Consider the following 27104-nt stretch of genomic DNA (forward strand, 5'->3'; position numbering starts at 1 on the left):
ATTTGAGAAAAAAGGAGTTTAATCACATGAATGTTTTAATGATTAAATAAGATAATGTGTATAAATGTATTAACTAAATGAGGCACCACAAAATAAACATCATAACTATTCTGTGCCTTTGGGCAAAGCATTTAAACTCTTTGAACATAAATATCTTCATTTATAAAATTATGGTAATATGGCCTCACAAGACTGCTACAATCAAAACACTGAGATATTACAAAAACATTTTGGAAATTGTCAAGAGGGAGAAATTGAGGATGATACCCATGTTTCTGCCTGGACTTCTAGTTTATGATGGGGCCTTTTACTGTAATCGTGACACAAAGCAGGAAGCAGGTTGGAGGGAGCAGATGATGAGTTCTATCCTGGGCATGATGAATTGGAAACTGAAACTGCTTTAGAGCAGCAAAGCTCAACTGAAAGTCGCACACAAAGCACTGGTCTTGTTAAAAATCAAATGATAAGAATTTCTGCCTTGGTCATGTGCATACCTGTTGTGGATAAAATGTCATTTTGCCAGCTACCGTGGCTAAGTCACTTTTTCATATATCTGTGGTACCTAAAATGGACATTTTTTATTACTACTCTTTCTTCCTGAGTTGGAGCAAATACGTATATTACCTTGTGAATGATCTTTGGTCTAGGCCTTTCTGTGTTGTGATTGGTTAATCGGTGTGTGGACCAGATGGTGCAAATAGCTCTGTGTGAATCACATGCTTAAACAAAAGTGAATATTACATGTATTCTGAATTTTCATGGAATTTATTTCCTCTAAGTCAGCTGATGTCTGGCATCACAAGTTGAGAAAGTATTCCAAAACATTATTTTCACCTTGGAAATGTCAGAATTAAGTTTATATTTAAATTATGTATTCAAATCACATTTATGTGAATGAAGTCAGAACATATTTCTCTTTAACTTGATTAACCTTCATGTTGATCATGTTTAGGCCTGGGCTTACTCAGTTGATCTCACTTGAGGCTCTCTGTTGAGCAAAGCCTTTACCTGTGCATGCCAGCTGGTTATGTGATTGGCATTACATAAAGTCAGCTGAATTTGGTGAAGGTACATGAGAGTCATGTATTAAGATCTCAAGTCCAAAAGGCGGTGTAGAGAAGGCTTAGGGTATTGACTCGGAGCTAGACTTGAAGTTATGCCACAGTAAGGTTTCAATATGGTGGTATAGGAAGCATCACAAGGATACTTGGAGGATAAATTTCTGGTTTAAATTGTGTTTCTGCCACAGACTAGCATCATGGCCATGGACAGGTTGCTTAAAGCTCAGAACTTAACTACATTTTTGAAACTGGAATAAAAATAGTACTTTCCTCATGGAGTTGCTGTGAGGATTGGATGTGTTATGTTAACATAACTAAAATGTGTGGTAAAATGTGAGAGTAAGAGAAACAGTGTCTGTTACTACTATTATTAGAATATGGTCATAGATGTTATCAATGTATAAGCCACTGAAGCCATAAATGTAATAGGGTATCCCAGACCGACAGCAAAGAGTGGGAAGAAAGGCTAGGACAGAGTCCCAAGGAAGGTGACATTTAAGGGGTGGGTAAAGGAGTGGAGACAGGCTGAGATGTAACCATACAGGTAGGAAGAAAATCAGGCAAGTGTAATAATGTGGAAACTAAGATAATGGGACATTTCAATTAAAAAGAATTGGCTATCATTACCAAAAACAAAAACAAACAACCTCCCCCCGAACAAAAAAGAGATTACAACATCCCGCACTTCCACGTCCCATTAGTAGGTTGTAACCACGTAATTAGAACCGACTGCCCCATATTCAGATATTACAGAGTGAATGGTGTGCTCAAAGCTGGTTTTTGCAGGGGATTCTCAGATTCTCAGCAGGTTGTCAAGATAAGCATTTTCAAACATTTGCTTTACAAGGTAGCAAAGTAGACACCTTGACAAGAGCTGTTGGAATGTAATTGTTAGGGACAAGTCTAGTGGCAGTAAGCTGAGTCTGAGCATTAGGAAATTGGAAAACAATAGTAATACCTATGAAGAGACAGGCAGGAAGGTATGGGCCTGAGGGAGACTGGCAGGTTTAGGAGATTTTTATTGTTCTAGGATGGGAAAACATGCTGATGTTAAGGAGAAATTAAGAAGGTGGCAATGTGGGCGAGAGAGGAGATACTCAGTAGCATATGGATGTCAAAGCAGTAGGATACAGAGCATAGTTAAGCAGTGGGACTTCAAGGGACAGTGATAGAAGGGACACTGTTGAGTGTAATGGGATACATGGAGAAAGGATGGTTCCAGTGAGGTACTTTGTAACTTGGTATCAAGTTCAGGAAACTCCTGTCTGATAGCTAGCACTCTATCTTTCACATAAAGAGAGGCAAATTTTAAGAAGAAGGACATAAAAATTCAATATCCAACTGGGAAGCATTGTACCACTCAGTACTTAGGAGTAAAATGTGATAGTAATAGAGCCAGTCCTGTTCGCATTTAGTGGGAGTTAGTTACTTAAACTACCAGACCTCATGGTTTAGCTCTCTAATGGGACCCTGTCAGTGCCAGGGCACGGCGGGAGCCCTTGAGCAGTGGTTTGATAAGCATCCCCAAGGAGGCAAAGTCTGCTTTACAAAAGGTGGCCAGATTATATAAGGCCATGGAAGCAATACCAGAAATGATGCTGTAGAGCTGCCCATTATCTTTTTCATTGAATATAAAAATGCTAGGAAATGAGTATTCAAAAATTACTTATCCCTTTACCTATTTATTTGTAATACCAAGAAATTCCCTTCTTTGACTACTTTTCTGCAGAAAATCACTTTGTCTTGATAGCTGTATTTTGTTTTTTTCATGAGTGAACTCTGGCCATAAAAATAGAAGAGAAACTTTACTATAGGGTTCATTTCTGAAATGAATTTTAAAAAATGAATGATTGAGACAAAATGGAACTTTTTATTCTGAATGAGGTCGACTTGAAAATTAGCAGAAACTGGATTTGAGGTAACTATCTTGTATTCTCATATCTCTGTCTTTTGAGGAGGTAGTATCCCATTAATAATTAAGTATTTCATGTGTAACAAGAAACTGGCAATCGTCTTAGTTTTTTTTTTTTTAAATGATTCAGAAGTTATGCTCAAACTTCAAAAATTTTTAAGGTAACGTGACCATTTTTGGAAAACATCACCCTGTTGGGGTTTGGATCATATGGTTCTTTTTTTTTTTTTTAAGCATCTTTGCGTTTGTCTTTCTATAGGGCTTCCTACAGGAAATCTTATCATGTCCATTCTACATAAAAGTTTGTTTCCCTTTATCAGCAAATCATTTATAAATGTAGATAAAAAGCTAAATTCTTTTATACCAGGTTTTACAAAATTTGCTCTCGAAGTTTTGAGAGAGCAGAAAATGAGTTTTCTTCAGAAAATGAGTTTGTCATTATAAATATTAATATTTGCTAGTTATAAAAGTTCTGCTTTGAGGATTTATTTAAATTGGGTAAAAATATAATATATACAGGAATATACGAAGACTTATAGTCTTCTAGTTCCTGATACAGTATCAGTTAGGGTAAAGGACTCAGCTCCTCTAACAAAGACATCCTGGAGCAGTGGCTCCAACAAGATACAAGTTTATTTCTGTCTTGGCTAACAGTCCAGATATATCATCCAGGTCTTTAAGTAGCTCTGTTTCACGCAGGTCATGCCTCTGGCATTTTAATATGTAACTTCCAAAGTCACTGGTTGCCACTGCTATAAATAAAAATGGAAAAAGAACATAAGCCTTGGGCCAGAGATTTCCTCTTAAGCTAGTCAAATAGGAGTTGTTCACATCATTTTTGCTTGCACTGCATTAGCAGTGGGGGATGAATCACATGGCCAAGCATGTACCAAAGGAAGCAGGGAGTGTGGGCAGCCGGCAGCCATGTCTCCACTGTACTTTACTGTTAACACAGAAGGAAGGAGAAAGTCTTTAGTGGACAGCTAACAACATCTGTCACAGATACAAATGAATGTAAAAGAGAAACACACTGTTGTAAGAGCATTATCCAACTCCAAGAGATTTTTGAAAAGTAAGATTTTGTGTTGTCACTTTAATATTATTCCAGATTATGCTGTTGTAGATTCAATCGTAATGCATGAGGTTTGTGTAACATGTTTTATATAGGACTAACTTTAAGGCGAGAATAACAGTGTATCATGAGATAAAAAACCATGTTATACTGAGATTTTCACCTATACCTATTTTACCTATACCTGCTTTCCAATTACTTCAGATATTTTCCTGAATTAACTGTGCATTTGTAAATGTATTCATACATATGCATTTCCCCCATCCCGTGTTTGGTATTGGGCTTCCTCCTACCTAGAACTTGAGAGTTCAGAAGGGGAAATGTATCTGGGGATAATCATTTGTAATACATGAACGAGAGGGGTGGCAAAAAAGGAGGTGTTTCAGAGACTAGCCGAGCCTACTCAGGGGTGTGAAAGATGGATAGAAGTATCAACGTTTACAACAAGGAAACTCAGAGGAACATTATAGGAAGAAAAAAAAGGTGTGTCCAAGGACATGGGGTCTGGGGGACTGCAAATTAGGTGATAGAATTAGAGTGAAGGGCCCAGAAATGGGACAGAGTGTTCAAAAGGACCTTGGGTGCCATGCTGATATGTCAGCATGACCTATTTGGTGATTCTAAAATCCGTGGCCTATGTGAATGTATTTCTGGGATTTATGTCCTTATGGAGACATCCTTGCAAATGGTAGTCTAGAATATTTCTCTTTTTTCTTAACTTTTAAACATAAAACATATCACCATAAAAAATAAACCAGCTGATTTTTTAAGCTCAAAATATGAAAATTCAAATTTCAGGGTATAATAGTATTTTTTAAATCTTTTTTGTTATATAACAGAATAAAAGGTCAGTCTACATTTTAATATGCAATATGCTAAATCTTTTTTCTTAAATAGTGTATAGCAATACAATTGCATCCATCCTTCTTCCATGAGAAGAACACTTTATTTTTACATGTAAAGCGAGTGTAAAGACCATATGAGATAACTTTTGTTACAGTCTCTGCTAATCTAGTGATGTTAAATAAGCATTCTTTCTTTTTTTTATTCAACCATACAAAAGAATCAAGTATTTATCATATGACACGTTGAAAACATTTTTGAAGTCCCATAAAACTTTCAAAGGAAATTTGTTGTAATGGGCAGCCACGGAAGGTGTTCTAGCCAGAGAGTAACGCGATTACATTGCTTTATAGAAAGATCCGTTTCAAAGCAGCTTGGTGGATGAATTGAAAATAAATAGAAAGATAAATGAGTAGAAAGAAGTGAAAGATGAGTGCAGGAGGGATGGGAAAGAGCAAGGAAAATGGAGTCAGGAGATACCCACTAGGAGCAGAAGGGAGAAGTCTTAGACAATGAGAGGGCCAAAGAGGGGAAGGGGCTAGTGAGGGCTTTGGGAGGCTGGGATGGTGTGGATTTCAGCCTTCCAGCCACTGCTGCTGGAGACAGTGTTGACTAGAGAAGGCTCTGGGGGAAAGGGAACATCTAGAAGGGAAGCTCACACACGTGTTCTGTTTTAGAAATTTAATTAATATTATCTTATTAATATAATGACAATATTCATATGACTTGGTTTTATCCTAATGCTGATTTGTTGCAGAACATGTTGTTTCCATGTGAGAACCTTCTCCCATCTCTTAGATGTCCTTCCAAGTACTTCCTTTAATTCTAGTTCCTTATCATCCTTATGTCTGTGTCTCCAAATCAGAAAAACAAGAACATGCTTACGAATCTCACTTCTTGGCTCTGTGTGTGTGTGTGGGGGGGAACACATTTGTGCTCTGAAAGATTTCCCCGTGCCTCAAAAAGCACTAGAATTATTTCTTCTCTTTCTCAGAAGCTTCCTGTGACTTGCTTTGAAGTCTTCGTGATGGAGAGAATTAATTTGAGTCTCTGAGGGCATTGGGTTTGGAGTGAAAACCTTGTCTTTGCTGTTAACTTGCTGTGTTGTGTGAGGCAGAAGATGTCACGCTTTTGGAGCTTTATTCTGCCATTCGTTGAATTAAAGATTTGGATTAGAAGAGAGTTTCTTAACTCTGTTGGTTGGCCTCATTTCAGGGGATCTATGAGCTCCCTAAAATTATATGGAAAATTCTGTGTCTATTTATGCAAACACCTTTCTACAAGAAGACCCACAACTTTCATCAGATTTGTAAGGTTTTGTGACTCCCCCCAAAAAGTAAAAACAAAAAACAGTATTATGATCATTTGACATAACAAATGGATTTCTTGCTGTAAAACTTCCATCTTTTGATGGCAGCAAAACTATTCCACATGACATGTAATGGAATTTTCTTAGATGTAGACCTATCATTTTATGAATTCATTCTTAAGTTATGTTGTACCTTTTAGTGCCTCTGTGATCATCCAGGATGCCATCAATAACATCCCAGTGTCTGGTCTCTGAGGGAGAGGATGGAGTGGGGAAAATCAAGTGAAGATACAAGGGTCACCCGAGGAAGGATTCTTTGTGGTCCAAACATGTGTCACCTGATTCTTGAGAGTAGGAGCATATTTAGATTTTCTTCCCTTCACTTATGCAAGCCACGAGAAGGGATGTTAAACCCTTGGCACTGTCCTTTGACAGAGCTGCCAATGTCTGTCCTAGACATGGAAATTGGCTGCAAAGTACAAGTGTGGACAAAACTGGCCAAAAGCTTGTCTAACTCCGAGCAGTGACAGTTATGGAGATAAAGTAAGTGAGATAAAACAAGAATGAGTGTTGACCCTAGAGCTATTTTTAAGTCTGAACCTTGGCCAGTGCTCTAATAAACTAACCCAAACACACTTCGTAAGTTCCACATAGCATGATTATATAGTGATTACTTTTTCATTCTCAGTACTCAGTGAGAATATACAGAGTTTAGCTTCATTTCTGTTCGCTTAATTTATAAACAGTGGTTTAGTCTTTAAGAAATTTATACAGGATCTATATTGACCTTAATCATATTTATTTATACTGTCCCCTCCCCTTGACTTCCTCTTATATCTTTCCCATATCCTGGAGACTATTGCTTTTCAAACTAACTGAGGTTAAATAACCCATTTTTGTTCATTTTTTTGTTTATTGTAATTTTCCTCAATTTATCATTGTGTTTTTACCGTACATACCTAGGAAGCAACTTGTTATGTGACTCACCACACTGGATTCAGCAATGTTTGAACTGGTCCATAGCCTGTTCAGTGAAGTGAGTCCACTGATCACTTGCTTAGAAATTGCATGAATATGGTTTGCAGGAATTTTTGCAGGACTAAAATGAGAGGACAATTGATATATGTAGAATATATGATGGTGATTGTATGATATGTAGAATATATGATATGGAGAATGTATGATGGTGATTGCTGGCCCATGGTTTGGTAGAAGACGTAAATAGGACAATGCATCCAAAACAGCACTGCGTTAGTATTCAAATGCAGTAACGTTTTTCAGGTTCGTAAGTAAGAATCATTGGTAAAATATTAATATAGGAAAGCTTCAATTGAAGATAACTACATTAAAAGGACTCTTAGGTTTTGCCAAAAAAGTCTCAAGAACAAGAAAATCTCAAATGTAATCTCAAGTTCTAAACTGGTTGACTGGAAGGAATTAATTTATCAGCGATAATATATTTAATACTCAGGCACACATTTTTACTTTGGTACGGCAAAAGTTTACTCTCGTTACTGTCAATACTTGGACAAGATATATAAAAACATCCCTTTACATTCAACATATAATTCCACATACAATTCACATGGGGAATCAAGTCCGTAAAATGTAACCAGGCTCAATAAACGTGTTTACATTAGATTCATGGAAATGAAAACCTTGAGTTCTGTTTCTGTTTGGTTTCGGCTCACTGTATTACAAGTAGAAGGAGGCGGGACATGCCCCATGGTCACATCAAGTCAGGGCATTTAATGTGAGATGGAAAGAACAATTTAAAAACTTTCGAAGTGTGACAAGGGATTTATTCCGTTTCAGTACTAACACTTAGCAACTTGGTGATTTGTTACCAGGATCACTTCAGCGTCTTCCACCGAATAGCCATCCTATTAATCTTAATAATACCCTCCTTAATAAGACAGAGAGATGTTTGTTTTAATAAAGTAAGTTTTAAAAATTCTAAAGTACAAAGGAAGTTGCCTATTATCCCCAGATTAAGGGGAAATAACACTATAAAGTGAATCCTAGTTCCTTAACTATTCTGTTGAAATTGTACAGTACAGGGTTTTTGATAAATTTGCGTTAAAACTCATTTTGCTCATTTAGTTATAGTCTTTATTCAAGTATAAAAGTTTTAAAAATAATTGTGGCCCCAAAAAGCACTCTGACTATATCAAATTACACCAGTTCTACTGTATGTAGAATGTATCAATGAGGTGAAATGAGCTTCTATTAATACTTGATGTTTCTGTTAAAAGGCTAAATGATTTGATAGATGTATTTAGAAATTGCTGGTCTCCTAAGGAACTATTTCAGCTAATATGGATACTGCATACTGTCTTTTTAAATAAAAATGTTATGCTTGAATGCTAAATTTTGAAGAAATGGAGAATACTAGATAAGGGTCTTGATATTCTCAATACTGAACAAACTACCTGTACTTTGGTGGTGTCATGTTTATTATCACGGCTTCTGTGACCTTAGAAATATTGGCACTGGCATAGAAAGAATATCTGCGTCGTCTCCTGTACATTCCCTGTAGAATGTTCTTGTAGATACGGCATTCCATAATATTATCATAGCCTTGGTCTGTCGTTCCATGCTGTGGCAAGATAGAATGCAGATGTTTCAACTTTACCACCTCATAGCCCCTCTGGAAAGCATTTAAAATAGAGATTTTTAGTGGTTAATAATAAAAACTCAAGTAAATTTTAAGGATCTATTGGTTTTACTAATCAATTTATGAATCAGCGCCAATCTAGTGAGTAAAGGGGAGTTCTGAGGAGTTGTATAAAATGGAAGGATTTTATGGGACAGGACAATTAGCAAAAGAAAAGAAAGGATTGTTTGAAGCAAGGTCACATTCCCTTAGGGAAAGTGAAAGTGATCTTATTGGGTGGATTACCTCATCATCCCTTGGGGATTGGAGAGGGGCCCCTATGGCAGATTACCTCCTTGGTGTTGACCAGAAAAATCCTGACTGACCCCTTAAGACTGTGTTTCTATGGGTGGTTGAGACTGTAAGTAGGTTAGGTGTTAAGTCCTGGTTTGGTGACTCGGCCTAGCATAGGTGACTCCATTGGAGGCGTGTGTGTTTTGTTTTTTGTTTTTTAACACTGGAATCCATCCCAGGTGAATCTGAGTCAACTCAGTTCTTTCCAAATCACCAATGACTTGGTTTGTGGTGACGTGGTGAAACAAACCATATGTAGACCTAATTTTTTTAAAAGCCCGTGTTTGTTTTTCTAAAATCTGGTTTTGTTGTGCATATATGAAATTATGATTTGAGTTTGCTATTGATTTGCCTTTGCTTACAGTAATGTTGTCACAGTCTTGATGACTTTTAGAAAATGTTGCTTATGGTAACAGAGGGGCTGCTTCGAGATTAGTTTTCTTCCTTTCTGAAGATAAAGCATAAAGGAAATAAAATGGAGGAAATTTTCAAACTTGTAAAGAATAAACTTTAAAATTAAATTTTAGGCTTTACTGATCCTTAACACACCATACTCGTTTTTCTGGATACCAATTGCTTCAAGTCTAAAGGGTACATTAAGATGTTTCAGAAACTTCACCGAGAGGGCTTTATTTTTGTTTACCATTTAAAATTGTTTTCTCCTGTGCATGAAGTGAGACGTTTTGGATGTAGTTATTGCTTATCCACTTGTTTCACTGTAGCATATCAACTAGCTTTTTATTGTATTTGGCAAGCTCGTTTATTTAAGACAGGCTTGAAGAACGTTTTGAAATATTGGTTGGCAAGAAAATTAAAAACAACAACAACAACAGCAGACGTGTCCCTACTCACAGGTTTGCCTCGCTGCCCTCTCCTGAGGCGACAGTGTTGTTACTAATTAGAAGGGTTAGAAAAAGAGCTGACAGTCATTTGCAGATTGAATCCTACTTCACTTGGCAGCTGGCCACATTCTCTTGGGCACAGTCTGCTTAATCTGGGCCACACATCTATTGTCATCTAATTGAAGGTTTTTTAGATTCAAAAAACATACTCTAAGAAGGGCCACCCTTTACTGTCATGTACATGCAACATTTTTATGCCCTTTTTGTGTTAATACCATAAAATATTATAGAAAACACCTTAATAAGCTTTACAGAAAAACTTAGAGTTTTGCATATAACATATACATCTTGAAGTTTTTTTTTTTTTAATTCTGTTTGTAACTGTTTTGTACTGCCTTTGCTCCCCTCCCTTGTGATGGGAAGTGTAATGGGATTAAATTATTGTTGGTACAGCTGACCCTTGAACAACACGGGTTTGAACTTTGTGGATTCGCTTTTATGCTGATTTTCTTTTTTTTCCAATAGATATAGTACTGTAAATGTATTTCCTCTTTCTTAGGATTTTCTTAATGTTTTCTTTTCTCTAGCTTTATTGTAAGAATACAGTATATAAAACATATGACATACAAACTATGCATTAATTGACTTTATATTATAAGTGAGGCTTCTGGTCAACAATAGGCCATTAGTAAAGTTTTTGGGGAATCAAAAGTTATAGGTAGATTTTCAACTAGGCGGGGGGGAGGGGGGAGGGGTTGTGGGGGGGTCCAACCTCCACATTGTTGAAAGGTCAACTGTATAATGATTACTGCATATGTCTGTCATTGCTACCACATCATTAGGAAGAATAGATGATAATGGTTACCCCTTGGAGGAGAACTTAGTGTTTTATAACTTCTCTAGGATACAGAGATTATTGAAATGAATATTATCCATTTACAGAATAATAGTTACTGTGTATCTACCCATAGTACCCCAGTTTTACTTTATAATCATGCTCTAAATATTTTCTATTGACCAGGAATTCATAAATATTTTACTGTTGATAAAGAGAAAAGAATTACACTCAATGAAAATGAGAATTACAGTTTCAGAGTAGAAAACATATCCTTCCCAAGTTTTTGTGGAAATTTCATTTTTAAGAGAAAAAGGCATGTGTGTCCAACTGTGCTAAAAGTGTTCTTTCAAAGGGGTTATATAAGCAATTGCTTTGGGGGAGACACAATGTGCATATAAATTAAGTGCCACATGAAGTAGTATAAATGGCAAGGGGAGTAGACAGTATCAAGGACTAGAAGAGACTGATCATTTCTGCGTGAGGGAATTGAGAAATACTTCATGGAATGGATATCAACATCAAATGCGCTAAGATTGAAAAATCTGAAAGACCACAGTTACATGAATGAGGGCTGGAACTAAATCGTCATTGTGTTAATTGAAAGGTATGACAAGCCTTGCACATAATTAGCAGTAAATAAATATTTGTAGAATATGACCACATGATGGATTTTTACCTGAAGCAGAACTTCTATAATGAGAGTAATAGGAGATTTTGTTAGGCAAGTAAAGACAAAAATGGTAGAAAGCTGGAGTTACTTGTTACGATGCCTTTATTTATTCTTCGGACAATGCTTTTTTGGGTCTGTACTATGTGCTGGGATTGGTGAAAGGCACTGAAGTAAGGCAGACATGTTCCGACCATCAAAGAGCTTAGAGTACAACTGGGTTTAAGTAGGGGAATTTTGTATTTTTTTGGAAGGGAAGCTTTGTTGTTTAATTCTTCAATGCATATAATTGAGCCACTACTGCATAAATGGCATCAGTCATATGAAGGCCATGCTCGTAGATATAGCACAGAACACAAGCATGTGTGATTTTGAAGTTAAGAGTGTTCTCGTAAGCACACATACTTAATTCAGGCTACTGATAGGTTGGGTTTAAGAGGTGACTCCTTGGGTGTTTATTAGGAGATAGATGAGAGGTATGTGGCCTGCATCAGGTGAATGCTTTTCCTAAAACCAGGGGGTTGCCTCTTTATGGGAGAGGGTGGGGTGTCGCTTGTGACATCATCCCAGTTTTATGATTTCAAATGTGATGAGTATAAAGTCCATTGGATTCTATTAAAATTTCTAAAACGGTAAATTATGCATGAGATGCTAGGTTGCTTAAGGCTTTTGTCTTCAAGTTTTAGTACAAAGCACGTGCTATTTTACTTGTTATTTGAAGCCTTTATCTACTAAACATTCTTTATATAGAAATGCCTTTGATGATAAATACAGATACCAACCAACAGCATATAAAGTATAAGCTTGTAGCCAACTTGGTAATAAGAGTAGTGGCCCCCCAGAAAATATCCAGGCCCTAAGTCCTGGAACCTGCGAACATGTTACCTTAACATGGCAAAAGAAAATTAAGGTTGCAGATGCAAATAATGTTGCCAATCAGCTGATCTTAAAATAGGGAGATTATTTTGGATAATCTGAGTAGGCCCAATGTATTCACAACAGTGCTTAAAAGTGGAAGAGGGAGACAGAAGGATCAGAGAGATGTGAAGTGAGAAAGATGACCAGCTATTGCTGGCTTTGAAGCCAAAGAATGGGGGTAACTTCTAGAAGCTGTAAAGGCAGGAAAATGGATTCTCCCCTAGAGCCTTTAGCTCAATGAGATCAGTATCCGTTCTGACCAATGGAACTATAAAAAATAACTTTGTATTGTTTTAAGCCCCTGACTTTGTGGTCATTTATTATGTCAACAAATAGAAAATTAATACATCAACATTTAATAGTGGTAAGAAACATTTACAGCTTATTGTTAGAAAATGCTTGAAACAAATTACTGTATATTAGTGACAACAAGGAGTTGGAGAATAAAATGTCAAAATTATTAGAATTTAATACCATAGTTTAAAATCATGATTTGTTTAGAGTGTGAGTGTAACTTTAATAAAAGCCTTAGATACTATAGTTGTTTTGTTTTTGAATCCTTGCAGATGAAGCAACAACAATTTGAGTCAAACCATACTGCAGTTTAGTGGCATCATTAAAGGACTTTAAAAGGGGATATATGTATTTTTAAATATAATAACAGCATTAAAAATATCCTGGTACCCAAATTAATTGGACATTAACAGTGTAATAAAATACCTCAAATCTGAGGAATAACGTTTTATATGTCATGATCTTGCCGAAAAGATTTCCCCAGTACTTCATACTTTCTTAAAGTTCCCAAAATTCAAAATGAAGTGTGTGTACCTGTCTGGGGATGGGGGATGTGCTTTAACAAAACAAGAATCATTTTTTTGAGGTTGAAAATTACACCATAATGAAATTTCCCAGGAAAGGTTTTGGTGTTGAGGCCAGGTTTCTCACATAAGGGATTGAATACATGACTATATGTTTCTGCAATTTAGAATGAACCATGTGCAAAATGTATTTTGACTCTTAAATGTGCAGTTATTAATTTCTTAAGAATTTTAAAGAGCTTCTCATGAAGATTGTCAGTGAAGAGCTAGCAGCTGATTATCCTTTCTGAAATGTTACTTACGTTTGAAAAGCTTTATTTTACCTTTGTCTTCCAGCCACCAGTCTCTCCCAAGAGAACTTTGAATCTAGATATTACAGAAAGTTCCAGGAATATCAAATACCAAATACTTGGTACTTTAATAACATGGAGTGCCTCCACATTTTGGCTTAACTTACGAAGTGTGTTTCCCAAAGCTTAAATTTTTCAAAGTTAGCTGGTAAGCTGCACTGTGGCTATTGTATACAGTACAATAGACTGTCATATTTGGAAGAGACATTAATTTCTCCCACTTCCAGGTTGATACTCTCCTTAAGATCAGAAATCTTGGCTCAGTTCATAATATTTCTAGATTGAGATTCAGTACATCTAAAGGTAAATCACACTACATGCTATTTGCATTATCTCTTTTAATTTTAATTTCCTTATCTCTAATTGGACCCTTCATTGTTCTTCCTTCTTTGCGGTTGTGTGGCTCAAATGACATAATATATTAGAAACACATGTGAAATAATCTAAGGTGTGGATGCCCAGTATTCCCCCCCCTCCTCAAAAAGAGTCAATGACTACATGAGGGTGAAATTTATTTTCAAAATTATGTTACTGTATTACACTGATGGAGATTCACATTCTGAGTAGTCAGGCAACAAAGAAGCCAATTTAACTCAGCATTTCCTACGCTTAGTAGACTGTGATGCCCTTTTGTCACAGAACATTGAATACATGTCAGTAACATTGTTTGGAGAATGCCTGCACAAAGAAATTTATACATGAGGAGACTGAGGCCTCAGGCTTATGGCTTGGACATAGGGAGGAAGGTACCTCACCTTTACACTCAGTCAAATTTCCTTTATTTTCTTCTTTACATTTCGCAGGTGGAAAACTATAGAGGTTTAGTAAGTTTTTTATGAGATTAGGGATTTTAGAAATAATTCCTAGTATCTTTAATTGTATAACTTTATTATTATTTTTTTCAAGAAAGGGAGAGAGAAGGGTGGGGAGGGGCAGAGGGAGAGAATCTTTTAAGTAGACTCTCCACTGAGCGTGGAGCCCAACACAGTGATCTCACAACCCTGAGATGATGACCTACCTGAGCTGAAATCGAGAGTCGGGCACTTAACTGACTGAACCACCCAGGCGCCCCTCATTGCATCTGTTTAAAATTTATTGTTGTTATTATTAGTATCATCATCATTATATCCCATTTGATCCTAACTTGCCTGTTTTCAAACTGTTTGTGATGACTCTAGTAGAAATTGTGTGTGCTATTTGGTTTATGACTGCATACTAATAATTTTACAGAACCATGTCTGCGTCTAAAAGCGTAATGTGATAGTTTTGTGGAAAACTTAGATAAGGTTCAAAAGCTCTACTCATTTCACACAATTATATATATTGTGTGTTAATTTAATTCTGTGACACCTATTGAATAAATTGTATGTAAAGTTTAGTATATGCGACTATAAATCAGCCACATGAATCAGCTTCCCCTTGATTACAAACATTACCGTAATTATGTTTCCCGAGGACCATCAGTTCTATTTAAACAATAGATGGCTGCAAGTTGAAGGCCTGATTTTATGTGATTACAGTGCTTACCCTTCATGCTTTATCTCTTTAATTGCCATGGCCTGTCCCTGAGGTAGTATTTATTCTAGCTTCATAGGTAAGGAATCTGAATGACTGTATATTCTCCTGTCTCCTCTGTTCCTTAAGAGAGTCATTGTTCTTCTAGTTACCTGAATGCCTCTAGGAATCACTCCTAATTATTCCTCTATGCCCTACAGTCAATAACTAAGTGCTCTGAATTCTCTTTCTGGCATTTCCCACTTCTTTTTTTTTTATTCTACTGTGACCACTGTAATTCAGGTGTTGCTGACTTCTGGAGAGCTGCTGGGATGGTTTTATAGGTGGTCCCTCCAGTAATGTCTTTTCCGAAAACTGTCCTACATCCCATAGCTACAGTGTCTGACCACATCTCTAGATTCCATTGCTCATACCCTTGTTACTGTGTTGTGCTGCTATTAAGAGACAATGATGGTAGATACATTAGTGCTTTGCACATGACTGTGGAAACCAGAGCTAGTCCGTCATTCCCCTATCAGAGAGAAATAGACTTTATTAATATTACTTCAACCAGAATTAGATGTTCATCATTCAACAATTTCTTTTGGAGGTAAGTGGCCGTTGCACATCTAGTGACCTTATTTGTACTTTTCTCTCTCCAGTTAGGAACTTATGAGATATTTAACATCCTACTTAACCTCTGGCTTAAATGGATCTCATGCATATCCATAGGTTTCTGTGCTACACTTTTCTGGCTTTGGACCTTGGATTTTTACTGACTTGCGTCTCAAAATTGTTGCATAGAGAAGTTATTTTTTTAAAATAATATTTATTATGTTAGTCACCATACAGTACATCCCTAGTTTTTGATGTAAAGTTCCATGATTCATTACTTGCGTATAACACCCAGTGCTCCATGCAATGAAGTTTTTAATTCTTTGGGTGTCTTACAATAAAATCTTTCCTGAATAATGGAAAGTTTTACCCTCTAAATACCCAGAAGCATGTATTTCAAATCACTTTCACCTTCAAATACTTTACTCCCAGAGAGGAAACATATACATATGAGTTGTTTTTTTTTTTTTTTTTTTTTTGCTCGTGTGGCTTTATTTCTAAGATGGGGATGATGGTTATGGTTCTGACGGTCATGATGTGGACTTTGTATACTCCTTGCCATATGGCAGTGCTGTTCTCAGTGCTTTGTATTCAACAACTCGGCCAATTCCAAGATAAAGAATATCTTATATTTTTCCCAACCTCACTTTTTAACCATGAACCGTAAATAGAGTATAAAACTGGCAAGCCTGCCTGGTTACAAATATTTACTATAATTTCTTTTCTTGATCTGTTTCAAGCACTTGTTATTCATTTTTAAATCATCTGGGTGAAATCTTATAATTTTTATTAGAGGAAGAAGAAACTAAGTTATAGGTGAACTAGGGTTGAGATTGATTACTCTTTGGTGATTTTATAATACATTAATGTGCTAAAATCTAGAAGTACTTAAAACCTCATTAGAATTTTGAATTATACATTATTCTCAAGAAGAGATTTATTACAGACCTATACTTGTAATGTAGATGGTGCGTTTTGAGTAGACTAGGAATGTAGCCAAAGAAATTTAAAATATTGGCATATGAATGTAAATGTGGAAAACTCTTAATACAAACTAGTTTTTTGTTTTTGTTTTTTAGGAAATGGGGACTATTTTGAAACAGTTGTTTTTCCATGACTAGCTCAAAATCAATAGTTTTATTAGCATTTATATTTGAATTACCAGAATCTCAGTGTGTAGTCTTTCTCGTACTCTACATAATCTCTTTTATACAATATAGAACTTAATTCTTGAAATTAGAAACCTTTTCACATTGAGTGTGGTCCTGTATTTAAATTAAGATAAGTACGTGAATATATTGTACTCAGTGAAAGATACAAGCTTGTCTAAATTTATTCATTCAAACACTTTGCTGGTATTTTCTTATGAAGCAATTTGAAATGTAGTTAAATAAATAGTCTTTCTAGCACTCTGGTAATTATTAGCCTTGAAAAGACAAGAATTATAGTGAATGGTAGAATATATGGTGCCTTTTTGGTATGCCCTTTATTTATTTATTTATTTTTTTAATTAATGATTTTTTATTATATTATGTTGGTCACCATACAGTATATCCCCGGTTTCCGATGTAAAGCTCGATGATTCATTAGTTGCGTATAACACCCAGTGCACCATGCAATACGTGCCCTCCTTACTACCCATCACCGGTCTATCCCATTCCCCCACCCCCCTCCCCTCTGAGGCCCTCAGTTTGTTTCTCATAGTCCATAGTCTCTCATGTTTCATTCCCCCTTCTGATTACCCCCCCTTTCTTTATCCCTTTCTTCCCCTACCGATCTTCCTAGTTCTTATGTTCCATAGATGAGAGAAATCATATGATAGTTGTCTTTCTCTGCTTGACTTATTTCACTTAGCATTATCTCCTCCAGTGCCGTCCATGTTGCAGCAAATGTTGAGAATTCGTTCTTTCTGATAGCTGAGTAATATTCCATTGTATATATGGACCACAACTTCTTAATCCAGTCATCTGTTGAAGGGCATCTCGGCTCCTTCCATGATTTAGCTATTGTGGACATTGCTGCTATGAACATTGGGGTGCATATGGCCCTTCTCTTCACTACGTCTGTATCTTTGGGGTAAACACCCAGTAGTGCAATGGCCGGATCATAGGGTAGCTCAATTTTTAACTTTTTAAGGGACCTCCACACTGTTTTCCAGAGTGGCTGTACCAACTTGCATTCCCACCAACAATGTAGGAGGGATCCCCTTTCTCCACATCCTCTCCAACAGTTGTTTCTTGCCTTGTCTATTTTTGCCATTCTAACTGGCGTAAGGTGGTATCTCAATGTGGTTTTGATTTGAATTTTCCTGATGGCTAATGATTTTGAACATTTTTTCATGTGTCTGTTAGCCATTTGTATGTCTTCATTGGAAAAGTGTCTGTTCATATCTTCTGCCCATTTTTTGATTTGTTTATTTGTTTCTCGTGTATTGAGCTTGGTATGCCCTTTAAAATGAAATATTTTAATATTCATATTCACATAGCTTATTTAAATCTCTCACGATTAATATTTTAGATTTGTTAGTCTTTGTAAGAAAGTAAATCAAAAGTTCTGTACAGCTTTTAGCTCATTTAGGGTCTTTTTTCTTAACTAATTTACATAAATTAGAAAAGAAAAATACAGAAAAGTGGGTTCTTGGTATTTTGCATGAATTCAGACATCAAGTGTTGATAAAATATTTAAATTGTATTAAAGCATATGTGTCAAAATAATTTTTATAAATTATTACAAAATTTTTCTTATAAAAGGTGAAAGACGATACAGGGGCTTTGTGGGTGGGTGCTGATCTCTACTATTGTAGCTACAGACAAACTGTAAATGAACGGTTAGCCATATTCCATGTCACATTTCAAAGACAAGAAGTAACGTTGATTTGTTCTGAGGGCCATAGTTTGCTGACCCCGGTATAAGATCACAACTGACACGGAAGGAGGAAGGTGCAGGAAATAGAATGCTAATTGGACACTTAGGAAGGATCAACCAAACAAGGTTCTTAATCTCAGGTCCACTGACCAGTTTTGGGCATTAACATGCAGCATGTTGTACCTGGGTTTTTTTTTTTTTTTCTTTTTCTTTTCAACTAACATCTTCCCCCCCCCCCCGCCCCCCATTTCAAATGTAGAGTTCAATAATTAATCAGTTGCTTATAACACTCAGTGCTCATCATATCACATTCCCGCCTTAATGCCCATCACCCAGTTACCCCATCCCCCCCCCACCTCCCCTCCAACAACCTTCAGTTTGTTTTCCTAGAGTTGAGAGTCTCTCATGTTTGTCTCCCTCTCTGATGACTTCCCATTCAGTTTTCCCTCCCTTCCCCTATGGTCCACTGCACTGTTGCTTATATTCCACTGGTTTCTTTTTCTTGTGAAATATGTCATGTCTGTTTTCACTGCCTGAGGCATACACTGCTTGAGGATTTTGCTCCCCAAATGTTAAAAACCATTCTGTTTGTTAAAAATGGCAGACGTTTTAAATAATTGAGTCCTGGATTATTGAAACAGATATATAGGAGATACTGAGAAATGTTCAAACCTCATCAAAGTTTTCCATGAATTAGAAAGGCTGTTCCTACAAGATTGAGATAAAAAGGATTATAAAAGATCATGGTTTTGAAACTGTGCTCTAGAGAAAAATCTGACAGGTTGGTCAGGGGCTTCTGTGGATGATGAGGGAGTCAGAAAAGAAAGTGTCACTGCTGCTCCTGATTCTTCAACTGAGGCAATTCAACTTTAGAGTTCATTTCAAGTCTCTGCCTATTAATTTATATAATTATATTATATAATATATCATATTATATAATAATAAAAGAAATAAGATAATACTTCTTAAAAACTACTGTAAAATAGTAAATAAATAATATAAATACAGTACATATATTTTCTTTTTTTTTTTTTTGTCCTAGCCTGTACAGTATTTCCTTGGGTACACTTTATTATGGGCAATAATTCTGCTTGACCTTTTAAAAACAAGGTATTTAATAATGTCAAAATAATATTAATCTTAAATTTAATTAGGTCTGTGGGAAATATGGCTGACCAGACTCTGAGTCTGAACCATGGCACCTCTTCGTGTTTTGTTGCAGGTTTTTTGCTCTGGAAAAACAATGCAACTATTGATGGTTAGTCTTGGAATTCCAATGTGGAAAGTTCTGCCAAGTGTCTAAGTTGGGATTATTTAAGTAATGTTATAAACTCTTAAGCCGTATAGCAGATTTCAGTCTGGGTAACACAAGAGATGCATTTTACATTCCTTTCTTCCTTTATTGGTGAATTTTTCTTAAGTGCCTAGTATACGCTAAGCACCAGGGGTCTGAAGGCGAGTATAGTTTCATTGCAAGAGAAAAAAAAGCATTTGATTGCTGTATCACATATCTATTTTGAATTATTTTAGTATTAATACTATTCATTTGGAAAAAACTCATGATATAGAGTAATTTATAAGTGTTAACTTCTTAAAATGTTATATTTGATCAGGACTTTTTTGGATCTCCTATTTAAACCTTTTTTTTTTTTTTAAGATTTTATTTATTTATTTGACAGAGATAGAGACAGCCAGCGAGAGAGGGAACACAAGCAGGGGGAGTGGGAGAGGAAGAAGCAGGCTCACAGCAGAGGAGCCTGATGTGGGGCTCGATCCCATAACGCTGGGATCACGCCCTGAGCCGAAGGCAGACGCTTAACCGCTGTGCCACCCAGGCGCCCCTGGATCTCCTATTTAAACCTTAAAAAATTCTAGCGCGGATAGGTTAGGCTTAGGGGTGGACATGTCAGGTTTTGTTGTTTCTTTTTTGCAGATGAAAAAGAAAATGAGACTGGAAAACCTTAATGAGATACCCAAGGGCACACTGTTCTTACATCACAGATCTACTAGACTGCCCATTTCCTCCTCCTCCTATTCTTGACTACATTCCACTCTTACCTTCTTCAATTCCTAGCCTTGTGGCTTTCTCATATAAAGTGAGCTACTGATAAGGCTAGAATAGATCCTTTAAAATGTTCAGTAAATATTTTAACTAATGATTCTTTCTACCATTCATCAAAGTACAACATAATTTTAAAGAAGAATATGTATTTTTAAATGTTTTCATAATATGGAGACAATTTTAGAACTAGAAAGTACATTAGGCTCATCAAGTTCCTTTATTCCTTGTGTTTATGTTTTGATGCTCCTGTAGGATTAGTTATAATAAGCTCACACACCTCGTTGATGTAAGATAAAACATGAAACACAGGTTAATACAGGTAAATGCAGACTTATGGTGTAATTTGGATACCCTGTGATGATCTCTTAAAAGCTCTTGAAAGATTCGAAAGATTCTAAAACATACTTGGTTAATAGTTTTTACAGGTAGTTCAAATTTATTTTTCTGTTTCTCAGGCTCTGCAGTTTAACATTTTCCCCTCACCCCAAGATACATACAGTATCTTTGTCAGTTCTACCCTTGCATAGCAAATCCTTTTCTTGATAAATTATAGTTAAGCTGTAAATGATTTTTTTATCTGAAAGATTATTGTAGGTAGTAAGTAAACAGCAGACATTCTCTAGAAATGATGATCTTGTTTTCACATAAATATGTTCAGTTAGAGAAATATACCAGAGATATATGAATAGTTGACATAGTTTATGTTCTATTAACCTTGCTTATTTTCACAGCGTGTTGGTTTTATTGTCTTAATATTTACATTATCTATTTTTGGTCACTTCAAAAATGACTAAAGCTTATGCCGTAAAATACTTTTCCTACATGGTATTTTCCTGAAGTTTTAATAAAACATTACTAGTTTAATCAACACTCAGTGCTCATATTTTGTGCAGAATTATAATTGCAAGCATGCACTGTACGATTCATCATGGGTTGTTTGTATATTGCAAACAGTATTGTAATGAAAAAGCAAAGGTCATAATAGCTATCTCTAAGTCTGGCTCAGAATTATTCATTAAGTTTATTCTCATTATTTTTGTGTACAAAATGCTTATTTAAAAAAAAAACACCTAAGCAGTGGGTATTCTAATGAAAAACTGAGTATAGTGTCAGTGAAAGTTGAAGGGAAAATTCAAATTCTCTTTGGAATAAAATGATTGAAAATTAAATTTAAATAATATGTAGTGTTTGGTTTTTTCCCCCCACATCAGACAGGTAATGTGCCACGTTCATAACAAGGTTTGAGGGAGGCACATATCACACAGTGGTGTGAAACCCAAATCATCACGCTTTATGCTAATAAAGGGAGATTTTGGGTAGCTGTCTCTAAACTTCAATCGTCCTTTGGGAATTTAATTTTGAATACCATATGTCTTCAGTATTGTTATCATTAAAAAATAAAAAGTTAATACAGGAACCCATACATTTCATAAAACAATTTTTAAGATACAGAAGTATAATAAAGAGCAAAAGTCCCTTTTTGTGCACCTATTCCCCTCCCTTCCCATGCTTAATCACATCAAAAAGTTAAAGTATAGATCACTAGAGTTGAATATCTCTGTTCTCCTTTCTGAAGTAGTATCTTAATCTTGTTTTCTATAATATAATGCTTTTGTAATCTTGTTTTCCATAATACAGTGCTTCAAGAAATTATCTTACAGATTTCAAATGGTACAAATTATAGATCTCAGAGCTCTCAGATAGAGGGAATACTTTTAAAGATCTTAATGTAGACATAATCTTAAAATAAGATATGTACATACATATATGAAGATATAGGTAATGTGTAGATATATATGGGGTGTGTGTGTGTGTGTGTGTGTGTGTAGCAGATACACGGAAAATCACTTCACAGAGATTTCATGGAAGAAAGTAGGTATCCATTGTTTACTGGGATAGAATGAGAGGAGGGTAGTGGAAAGATAAATCTGATACGTGTGTGTGTATGTGTATGTATATATGTGTATATGTGTATAATATAAACATGTATAATACTATATATTTTTGACTCTATACATTAATCATAAAACTTTATATTATATGCAATGTTAATAAAATGTTATTTATAATGTATTAAATATATATGTTATTTAGAATATGTTATTTATACTATATGTTATTTATAATATATAAATATATATTATATATATGTTATTATATGTATAAAATCTTCACATTACCCTCCTCTCATTCTACTCCAATAAACAATGGATACCTACTTTGTTTCATGAAATCTTCTCCATGTAGTGCTGATGTTTCATGCATTTGATGCAGTAGAGACACCATGGGAAAAAAAAAATTGTCTCCAACACTATGAGTCCCTTAAGAATAAAGACCATTTGTTGCTTAGTAATTGTTAGCATTAATTTGTAACTGCTTCAAGTTCTACATATTTGAAGTCAGTCTAGTTGGTAATTGGGAACTTCTTGAACTTCAGAAAGGGTGGAGCTTAGAATCATAGAAAAATATTTTTGAAACGCAGATGGAACTGGATTTAATACACAGGACACTCGGTTATTCTGTAAACTTGGATGAGATACTTAATTTTTTTATTTTCCTCATCTGTAGAGATAAAAGAAAATTCATATCATATGGTTATTAAGTGTATTTAATGAGTTAATTTAAAACATTTGGTAAAAGACATGTAAGAAACCTTGGTTCAGATCTATATTTAAATATCTTGAAATGATTCCTGTGCTTTAATATCAATTACCAATTTATAGTAAAATATTTAATACTTAAATTTTATACACATGTGGTCAAGGTGAAGTAAGAATTTCATTTGCCGTTTAATCTACTCTTCCATAGTAATTGACCTCAAGTATTACACAGTTGCATTTTTTATCTAAGAAGGTAAAATTGAAAAGCCATTGAGAAGTAGGCCCAAAACTGTGAGAATTTGGGACACAAAAAAGGAGCCAACAGAAAAGAAAGCAGTGTGCCTCTCAACTTTTGTTCTGGAAGGAAGATAGGGATACTTACATCTGCCAAGGACATGGAAGGGAAAACGGTACATAAATACATTATAAAGGGCACTGTAAGAGTTTGCATGCCTCAGAGATAAACAGATAATCATTACCATATACAAGTTAAAAATAGTATGGAAATAGTTTTTCATGGAAGATTAACAACTGAAGCCAGAAATGTTTGTGGTTGCTCATATGGAAATTGCTTTGTTAGATGAATGTACTGACTGGGCAAGAAGTAGTCAGTAATTTGTGTGAGCTGTTACCCTCCAAGTTCAAAATCCTGTACAGAGTGGCTCTGATTTCAGATAAAGTTGAATATGTTGGTAGAATTATCATTTCTCTTTTGCCTTTTGAATCATTTATGAACAGGATTTTTTTTTTTCTTTAGTAGAAAAGAATAACCTTCCCTCTAGCCTTGTTTATTATCAGAGTGTAATGTTCATGTGTGCTTGCTTAAGTGTTCATAACAAGCTTGTAGATACCAGAAGGAGCTGAAGAATTATTTCTGGTGGTCTTTGAATGTGTAATTGCTACCAGCTGAGGAAGCAAAGTTCCAAATCAGTTTAAGGAACTTTCACAAATAACACTTAACATAATTAAAAGGCATAAAGCTCAATATATAGTTTATATAATAGAGTCTTACCTAACCACATACTAGTCAAAGAACAGTCAAACAGAGGTCTTCACAGAGCTATATATTAACCTTTTGTGTGACACTGTGTTTCTTAAATTTATTAAAACCTTCTGGCTGTGCACTTGAAATCATGCCTGTTTAAAACATCCATGTATGAATTTTCTATTTTGCTGTGAGCATTTCCAGGAGCATCTAACAATAATGATAAAAAGGTGATCATCAAAAGGCAGAAAATCCTCACCTTTGCTTAAGTACATTGGAATAAAGTGGTTTTGAGATCTTGGCCAAGGACACTTAGTGTTATTTCTTTACTTTCCAAAGAGTGTGTTCAACTTTTAGGGAAATAAAATTTTAAAAATTCACAGTCCAGGACGGATGTATTAGTAAGTAATCATCCTACAAAATTGTTACTTTTCAGAAAAGTTGAATATAGTATTCACTTAAATGTGGAACTTCTTATGATACCTTTGTTTTGTGGTTAGATTTAACTTTGTGGAACTTTTAAGGACCATTTCTAATATTTTGACAAAGGCTAAATTTGTGTTGTGGCTAAAATTCAATCATAATTTACAAAAGCATGTTTCAAAATGTCAGGATTGCCCATATTCTTCCCATATACATTTCTGTATCATTTAATCCTATGTTCATTTTTGCATATCTGTTAAAACTTGAGAAAGTGTTCTGGAAGATATTATTATGCACAGACAGGTTTCATATGAAGAAATCCACTCATGGTGTTTTTCCACACCTCCCTCACCTCATTAAAACATGTGCTTTCTTGTCTACTTTCCCTTTTGTGAGTAGTATTTTCCCATTTGTAGATTGGAAACTGGAATCATTGATTAATTCTGAATATGCTTTCCTTGCCATGTATGTAAGACCTGTATACATCGTGTGCTCATCATTTTAGGCAGGGTCTCCCTTTATCTTTCCATCTACAAATACCTTATATCTACAAATAAGTACTCTCCCCACCTTTAATACAATGATTCTCAACCAGAGGCAAATTTGCCTCCAGGAGACATGTAGCAACAATATCTGGAGATATTTTGAGTTGTCATGACTGAGGGTGAGGTGATATGGGCATATGAGTAGAGGTTATGGACGATGAAAAAGTTGCAGGAAGCTCAGGACGGCCTCCAGTGAGCCTTCCTCAGCCCGCAGTGAAAACCATGCTAAGCTTGAAAACCCCTGCTCTCATTTCTTTTTAATCATTTCTCCTCCAGATGATTCTTTTCAAAATACTGCTTTTGCTGCATAAATCACCTGATGAGGCATCTTTAGGGATATGATCTTGAGTATATGATCTAACTTCTGTACCGTGGTTTCAAACTTGGTCAAGTCATACATTCCCACCCTGCTGCTGTGGGGTCTTCTGTGGCCTTTATAAGTCAGGCTGTCGTCTTCACAGTCGCCATGCTCTGGCATGTATTTTGGGCCCCCATATCTTCACAGCATCTCCCCCACCCCACTCCTATTCAGTGGTGCCAGAGAATTTGCCCTGTATTTCTGAACTTCCAGCTGAGTCCTGGAAGACAGAGTTGACCATTGTAAGAAATCGTTCCAATGAATTTATGCCATTATCTGTATACTACTTATTAACAATTTATTTTCTCATTTCTGTGATCATCTTTGTTTTAAAAAATCCTATCAATGAAATCCATTTTGCAATAATAATATGGAGTGGATTCCCTTTTGAAACCAGAAGTCTTACATACTCGAAGAGCAGAATGAAAACTTCAGCCTCCTTGCCCTCCTGCTAGATTCCTGAGCAGCCTTTGAGGCATTATCAGGGACTATGAAGATGTTCACCCTTGTATTATTTTTTACTTTTTGGTATATGTTTCACCATAAAAATCTTTAGAGACTATAAATCTTTTTATGACAGGACCTACCTGTTAATACATCACTGTGTATCTCATGCTTCCCTATATAGCCCTGTATATATACACAATAGATAGTCACTGTGTGAACAGAGTGAAATGGCCAAGTCATCAAAAGTAGTACCAGAAACAAAGAAAAGAGAAAGCAGAATCTTAGCCAGGGAAGATTTGTAGATTATAAGGGCTGGATAGATAAATATATTCATCTTTTTTTGCTGTAAATTTACTAAAAATAAACAAATTAAAAACAGTATTTCCATTCTGAGAATAGGGAACCTACTCATCCTTAAATCCCAAACTTCTAGGCATATCTTCCAGATGTTATTCAGTTTGGACCTAATTTTTAAAATAGGATACAGAGATTCATTACTTATGTCCCATAAATAAAAGAGTTCCTTGGCAGTATACAAAGGAAGAAAGTTAGTTCAAGGGAGTTTCCCAATTATTGCACTTCGGCAAAATGAGGCTGGGTCAGTGTTAGGAAGTTCATACTTGCCCTTTTGAAATCCACTCTCCAATTTGGGAATGGGCAATGTAAGACAGAAGGATGGATTTGCAGTCATGGAGGTTTTTTTTTAGTTTTTTGGTGTTTTTTTTATTGTTTAATTTTGTTATAAGGATTAAATAAAACAGGCAAGACAGATTCTGCTAAGTGCCCATCTCCTTACTTCAGAATCCCAATTTTATTTGACAGAGCAGCATCATTTTGTAGCCATGCAGCTTGGGATGGTCTCTGTGATATAACTGAAGATTTTCTAGAGTCTTTGGTTAAACCCTTTTATCTCTTCTTCCCATCTGGAAAATATCCACTATGTACCATTAAAGGAACATAAATAACTCTGATTTCAAAAAAGAATATCATCTCTTACCAGTAACCAAAATATCATAGCATATCTATTAGTTTTAACATTATAGTGACCTCACTATTTACAAGTTTTTTCTTGAACACAACTCCTATCAAGAGTTGGATCAGGACAAGTGATTTTCTGGAGGATATGATAG

At 35.6% G+C, this 27104-nt stretch overlaps 1 protein-coding gene and 1 non-coding gene across 4 annotated transcripts in view; one reads left to right on the top strand and one right to left on the bottom strand.

Annotated features, from left to right (window-relative positions):
• The window catches only part of CRPPA (CDP-L-ribitol pyrophosphorylase A), a 304902-nt gene that overhangs the window by 249246 nt on the left and 28552 nt on the right, over positions 1–27104 (top strand). The gene's annotated exons all lie outside the window — the stretch shown is intronic.
• On the bottom strand, positions 21822–21927 carry LOC123789698 (small nucleolar RNA U13). Its single transcript, XR_006778869.1, has one exon. It is a non-coding gene; the product is annotated as a small nucleolar RNA U13 (small nucleolar RNA).

Source organism: Ursus americanus, chromosome 3 (assembly GCF_024610735.1).
Source record: "Ursus americanus isolate L20-20 chromosome 3, mUrsAme1.1.p, whole genome shotgun sequence".
Lineage (NCBI taxonomy): Eukaryota > Metazoa > Chordata > Mammalia > Carnivora > Ursidae > Ursus > Ursus americanus.